The 7,313-nt window shown below is 48.5% G+C and overlaps 1 protein-coding gene across 3 annotated transcripts in view; it reads right to left on the reverse strand.

Annotated features, from left to right (window-relative positions):
• Positions 1-7,168: 7,168 nt before the first annotated feature.
• Positions 7,169-7,313, reverse strand: part of MEIS1 (Meis homeobox 1) — a 139,769-nt gene continuing 139,624 nt past the window's right edge. For all 3 annotated transcript variants that reach the window (XM_047781917.1, XM_047781920.1, XM_047781918.1), the window contains one exon: positions 7,169-7,313. This exon is cut by the window's right edge and continues 1,408 nt beyond it. The gene's annotated coding sequence lies outside the window, so the exon portion shown is untranslated.

The following is a 7,313-nucleotide window of genomic DNA, read 5'->3' on the forward strand; positions in this document are numbered from 1 at the left end:
AAACATTTTTATCTAAAATACTGATTTATGTGGTTTAGAAATTATTTGTAGAATATTTAAAATAAACCCCTGGTCCTCATCTTTTTTTTTTTTTTTGTAGCTTTATTAGCATGGAAGAATTCACCTTCAGAAGATTGGAAACTTTTCTTTTTGGTTATACAGGCTTGCAACGTTAAAAGTCAGTTCTTCGCTTAATTTTGTCTTTGAAGGAGTTACCCTAATTTATTGAGATGATGAATTAAAATTGTCTCCATTTCTCCTCTTTCCACAAATTAAAATGATAACCAAACTTGGCATCATTGTTTCCTTGATAAAAGCTTTCAGTTACATGTGAGCTAAGTTGAAGTCTACTCCCTCCATCCCAACCACACAAGCACAGTTTTCACTCTGACAGTCCAATAATGCACTTAGTTTAAAATTACACTTGGACCTTTCCTCCTTTGTATTTTTTCATTTACTTCAGTGCAACAAGATGACTTGATTTTCTTGGGATTACATGAGCTCCATTCAGTGTTACTGGGACATTTCTGCTCAACTAAATACTTGCCTTAATAGACAAATGAACTCCTTTTTATTTGCTGGAGTTTGTAGACAGTTTTAGATACAGAGCATGCAACTGATTTAGTTATTGTTGTTGTGAGAATCGAACAGGCACAAAAGTCATTTATCTAAACCAAAGAGATATGACTCTGTAAAGGGGAGAAGTAAGGGCAGAATCATGGGGAATTATTTCAGTTTATAGCTCTTATTAATTAAACAGGGTGTGGGTTTATTCTGATCTTTTAATACCGACCTTGTTAAATGCTCCCAGATACCTTTCCCCCCTCACCCCAATTTTTTCATTCATTAGATTACTTGGGTCCCTTACTGATGGGGGTTGCTTTTTCTACATTATATCACTGAGCAGTTACAGTGTAAAATCACATGCATCCTCAGACCGCCTTACCGGACCGGGGGTGGGGGTGGGGGGCAGAAAGAAAGAAAAAAAATGCTTTTCCCATTCAATTTTAGAGTCTTGTTTCGTTGAAATGCAAGACAGGTACTTGATTTAGCATTTAAGCAAAAGGTTACACAAACCGCGTTTTAAAAAGTGTTGGGATGTCCGACAGGGTCAGACCCAGATCAGATCATTTTTTGAATGCAGACCTAAAGATAATGAGTACTTGTTGTATTAAAGGGGACAAACAGTACTTTGGCTTCCTCTGACCCCAGAATGCACGGCTCGGTTTCATTGATCATCCTCCTTTATGAGATAATGCAATTACAAACATCAATAAGGGGCTGCAAGGGGAATCATTATGCTGTGACAGTGATAAATGACGGAGCAGAAATAGCATGCTTTTTCCCCCCTAACAATCCAGGAGCCCAGGGGCTCCGGGGACTGAACACAGTCGCCAAGGAAACAGATGACATCCCAAACGGCACCAAAGGAAAAAAAATGAACAGTCTTTCTTTGCCTTTCACTCTTTTCCGTCTTCCAAAGAGTTAGTTTTGGCTCTAGCAGCAGCTGCCACACAGGCATTTCGTTATTTCAGACATTAAAGACTGGAGCGAGCGGTGGGAGTCTCCTCCTCTTCCATCCCCACCCCCACTAGATAACACACAAAGCTCGCTGTTCACTCTTTAGGACTACCTGAAAATGCACGTCTTGAAAATCAGATGGGGGGAGGGCGCGGTAAAGTGGGTTTACACACCACTGCGTTGTGTTTTCCCCGCTTTCACGATTGTCCGGTGGAAACTGAGTCTCCAGAACAAGCTGGCGCCTCGTGGGTCGGCCAGTAAGGAAGGGGGCGCGTGGCTCACCTCCATCTCCCCGCAGTGCCAGACACTGCTCGATGCCAAGGGGATGGGAGGTGTTGCGGGGGAGGATATTGGGGGGGGGATGGGGAGCAGGCGGCTGCGAGGGGTGTTTGCCGCTTCGCTGGCTTTCTTTGAGATGGAAGTATCATTGGGCACAGGGATCTCTCCTAGATGGAGGAATCGGGTTGTTTAAAGCCCCAGGGTGCCCTCAGCAAGTAGCTTCAAGAGGGCTTCGCTAAGCGATCCCCATCCACAGAGGTCAAGGCTGGTGGGTGAAGCAGGCGGGAACGAAAAGGTGATGGGTTACCTGGACCTGTGGCTGCGGGGAGAGGTCAGGGTTGGGGGACAGCCCGGGGACTCTTGGAAGGGAAGGGGCGCTCGCCACTTTGGGGAAAGGAGCAGGAAGAAAACGCGGAGGTGCAAGGGGGCCCCCAAGAAGAAAATAGAAGGGAGGGGAGGAAGAAAGTCAACGAGGGCAATACCACCCTTCGAGAAGGTCGCCAACCCGAAGACAGCAGGCACAGGCTTCCCTGACCCCTGCGGGAAACGCTCCAGCTTGGAGCGCGGGACCCCTGCGCATTCCGCCCTGCCACGGAGGAGCCGGCCGGGCGGATGCGGGAGCAGGTGACTTTATTCACTGCTTCCCCAATCGGCGAGGTCCCGGGACTCGTTTTGCAACTGGATATAAAGATCATTGCTCACGTAATGAACTTAATGCTTTAGAGTAGAGGTGAGTGTGTCTGTGAGTGGGCAGGGGTAGGAATTACCGACCCGATCGATGGGAGACTGGCTTAAAACTAAATCCCTTTTCTCCAGGGTTTCAGCGCCTGGGCTTCCCCTCGCTGGATTGAGCTCTCCGGGCAGTGCGCGGAGGAGCGACCTTCGGGCGCGGCCCGCCAAAACTGGGACCCTAAAATGCATCTCATCTCTTTACCAAGACCCCCAGGATACCCGTTTTTAAGGCAAAGACTCTGGAAAGCTCAGATGTTGGCGCACAGGTTGCTCAATATGTTGTTTGTTTTCCCTTTCAACTCCGCCTTGGAGAGACTGTTGTAGACCCCTTAGTGGGCATATTGGGCCAAAATGAGACACACACACCCCCCCCGCAACTTTCGCCATTAGCGACCTCCTCAAGAGGCGATCCCCCACTCTCTATCCTTCGCCGCTCTGTACTTGGCCCTGGCATTCCCAACTTCGTGTAAACTCTGCACCTGGCCACCCAGAGTGCTTCAGGCTGCCCCACAGTCAAGTGGGTGAGGGTGGCACCGGAGAGGGGAGTCAGGCGAGGTGAAATGCCCGGTCAGGGCCAGGCAGGGTGCCCCAAACCCAATTCCATGCCACTCTAGCCACTCTATCCGGGGTCCAAGCGCCTACCGGGGAGCTCTGCAACGTAATGTTTTTACAGGGGCCGACGGCCTGCTGGGATCGGAAAGGCAGGGGAAAGTTTGCAGAGGCTTTAAAGTGATCCTGCCGAGCGCCTGCCTAAGACGTCGGGGTACTAGCTGCCCACCGCTTCCCGGCTGCGCCTGGCGGACGCTGCCCAGATCTCAAGTGCCCCCCCTCCCCGCCTACCCCCCCGCCCCCCCGGAGCTCCAAGCTCTCGCAGTCCTGCTTCCAGAGCCGCGGTGGGACTCGGAAGCAGACTCCAGCAAGGAACGTCTAGTCCGCCACAAAGCACCCCGAACCGCGCCATTCGGAAGGCAGGAGGCGGGAGCCCAAAGGACTTGCCTCTTCACAACCTTCTGCGCGGACCCTGGGTTGCCTAGTCTCCTGAGGCGACGTATGCAGCCCCTTTAGATTTGGCTTTCCTTTTGGTTTAGGGAAGAGGGAGAAGGCCAGTGGAGGTGCTGGAGCCGCCTCCCTAGGTGCTCTGGGCTCTGAGCAGGGACCTGTCCGCCCTGCTCCCTCCAGGGCCAGGACCCGGGCTTAGGGCGCCAGAGCTGCTGCGTCCAGATCGGGATCCTCGCAGCTGCTGCCGCATCCCGCGGGATCTTCTCCTGGCGCTCGGGGACCCGCCCAGCCCCAGGCCAGCAGCATCTCCCTTCCGAACCCGGCTCGGACTCGAGGGGCGCCGCGCACAGCTAGGAACAAGGAGCGAAAACTCTATGCGAGGCATGGAAGACGCGGGCGGGAGGGGGCGGGTGGCGCTGGTGCTTTTCCTTTTCAGAACCTTTCGACTATACTACGAAGTTTCCTGGTAGGCGCCTCCGACCCCGGAGCCTCCCACCGCTGCTCCTTCCTCACCCTCCTCCCGGCCCCCCGGAGCCAAGAGAGCTGGAGCCTCCGCCTCGGCCCGGCCGCCGCTTGTCCCCTCCCCACCCGGTGCCCAGGCTCCACGGGGGTGCCTCTCCCCAGGCGTAGCTCGCCGGCCGGACGCACAGCTAGGAGACACCCGCTGCCTCCCGAGGAACTCCTAATACCATCCATACAGCTTTAATGCGTTTATAATTCGATAAGTGATTTCAATTTGAAATTGTTAGTAACTAATTTTATGGGTAATTTTTCCACATCAAATATTTAAGCATCAGATTAAGGGAGCCAGTTCCGACACAGGATAATAAGGGGTTTTCCCCCCACCCCCCGCGCCCCCGCCTCCCTCGGATTCCTACCGAGTCGTTTTTCCAAATCCCCAAAAGATGGCAGTCGAAGCCGACATTCTTCTTTTCCTGAGGCTCTGCGAAGGGAGGGGGAGAAGAAGGAGGGTGGAAGAAAGAGGGAGGGAGGAGGGAGGAAAAGGGGGGAGAGAGGGAGGGAGAGGGAGAAGGAGACAGAGAGACAGAGAAAGAAGAGGGAGAAACTAGATGTTGCACGGACTTCTCAAAGTAATTCTTTCACACGTTTCTAATACAGGCAAGAAGCAGTGGTGAATTTCCTGGAAATGTCCAGGCGGAAACGCAAGCCAAAAACGTGCCTTGTGGTCTCAGAGCAGGGGATGTGAGAAACTCAGCACTTTCAAACTAAACCTCCATTCAGAGTCGAAGCAAAAGAGGGGCCACTGGGAGAGGGATAGACTGGCTTTTTGATGTTTCTTTGTATTTAACATTACATACAAGCATTATACAACTAAGCAACTTGTTTCCTCGACAGGACTCTATAAATTACCTGATGGGGGGGTAGAGAAGAGGTGGGGTAGGGAAAGGTGATGGGTGGGGGGCAGACGGCTGTGGGCGGAGGGAAGGCTGGGGCCAGAAGCGGATGAATTGCCGACCAGTTGCCAAACTTTTTTTTTTTTTTTTTTTCCTTGCTGCTGCTGCGGCTGCGGCTGCCTTTGCTGCTGCCTTTGCTTTGAATGTGGGTAACTAGGAAACAGCAAGCCGTCTGAGAAGACGGAATTTCCAACGTGTAAAATGTTCTTAACGGAACCATTGAGCGAGTGCAATAAGGCGTGAGGGGGAACTAATCTTCCCATTTAAATGTTTGTGGCAATTTTATCTAAATGAATTTTAATGCTAAACGAGGGTAATTCCCCATTTGTAGCGCGTTTACTTCTCTTTCCTGTGCTTCTAAAGCAGTCGAACATCATGCAATGAACAATAACAATAAAAATACTGTCAAGGCATATTATTCATTTCGAATGTGTTATAATTACAGCTGATTAAATATGAGAGAGGAAAGTTTTTTAATTTTTCGGGAAAAATATTTAAATCATACTAAAAAGTAGCCTCATTCAACCAGCGGCCCCCCCCCAAAATAAAAATCAGGTACAATCGTCCGCCTTGTTTAGAAGAGGGCGTTTTGTTTTTGCCTTTTAAGAAACATCAAAAACACTCTCAGCACCTCTATTATTTCCCTCTTTTGGTTAAGTGTCCTCAATAACCTCCGAGCTGGCTCTGAAATTTACAAGAGGAAAAGCTAAAACAGCATTAAGGCGGAGGTGGGGGTGTCCAGGCCGGGAAAAAGGACCTGCGGAGAGCAAGGCTCTCACAAAACCCGCACGCAGAGGGGGGAGCGCAGGCAAAGAACACAGTTTGTTTTATTTTTTCTAATTCACTGAACACTAATGATCTTGATTCCTCATAGCCTCCATATTCCCTAATTCTTCTCTTGAACCCCTCTCCGGCTCCTACAGCCTGCCCCCCCTTCCTCCCTCTCTTCCCCCCTCTCTTCCCCCTCCTCCTCCCTTCCTCCCCCCCCCATGCCTCTTCCCCTTTCTTTCCCTCCCCCACCCCGCAAGAGGTTCCTCTGGAATAAAGGCTGAAAATAACCAACTCACCCAGGCAAGTACTGGGGGAGGAGGGGCAAAGGGATGGTTAGTTTATAAAGTTTATTATTAATTTTTAAAGTAAATAAATGGTTGTTAACTGCTAGTAACCACCTATCAAAAAGGAATGCTTTCACGAATATGGACTATTTATGTAGACCATGAATTGCCACTGGGTCCAAACGGGAAATTTAAACAAGTCCCTGGATGGGGTGGGGGCGGGGTAGGGCGGAGGGCGCTGCGTGAGAGGCTGCTGAAGGTTGAGCCCCCGCTCTCCTTCGGCCCATCCACGTGTTTAGAAACAAGGCCCCATAAACAAAAGGTGAGAGAGTGCACTGCCGCTCCAGCAGGTGAGTCAGTCAATCACACGTCACCTAGTAAACCCAACCCACAGCTGGTTTCTCTTTTCAAATAGAAAATAGAATTGTTCAGGGCGGGTTTATAGGGTGACATGGGCCTGAATGTCAGGCTTGAGTTTAAGGCACTCTCCTCTGACCCATCCTTTGTTTACAAAGCAATCACTCCTAAAAGCCTGATTTTTAAAAACGAATTTGCCTTAATGAAAATATTTGTATATTTTCCTTAGCTTTGGGAAGCACTTTTTATAGCTGCAATTTTATTTAAATAAAATTATAAGCTATTCCAGCTTAAACATGTTATTTTGTACCATTTAGCTGGCTGCCATGCAGAAATTCTGTACAGCTGTTCTGGAAAATTGGTTAATAACCAGTTTTATCCAATGAGAACACAGAGCATATTTATAAAAATTAGATTTTGAAGTCTGGTCTTTTCAATTCATGTAGTTAATTTCCTAATAAACATATACTGCTCATCCTAGGTAACAACCTTAGTAAAAGGCTCAACTCAGTCCTTGGGTTTTCCATTATGTGCAAGAATAATTTCACTGATATGAGATGAGTAATTCTGCTGGCTGTAATCTGAGTCTGCAGTTAGTTTACTGCCCTTAGGCCTTAAATTTCCTGATATTAGGAGTTCATTAAGTCAGCTTAAAGAAATCAGGAACTATTATTAAATAATTTACTTTTGTGCTTAAAATTTTCAAATGCATATATGTCTTAGGGAGCTAAAATTAATTTTTATATTTACTGCATTAATCATTAAAAATTGGGGGGCAGTAAACAAATTGTTCAGGCAGTAGAGTCAGCATGACAAAAATAATCTTGTTTTTATTTTAGATTCAGATTTCATTACTGCACTCAAACAACTACAACTGGGCTTGGCGTTATTATACAATCCAAACTGTTTCCATCAGAAACGCTAAGACTCAGTGTGCAATGATTGTTATTAATAA

This window comes from Phacochoerus africanus, chromosome 5, assembly GCF_016906955.1.
Source record: "Phacochoerus africanus isolate WHEZ1 chromosome 5, ROS_Pafr_v1, whole genome shotgun sequence".
In the NCBI taxonomy this organism is placed as follows: domain Eukaryota; kingdom Metazoa; phylum Chordata; class Mammalia; order Artiodactyla; family Suidae; genus Phacochoerus; species Phacochoerus africanus.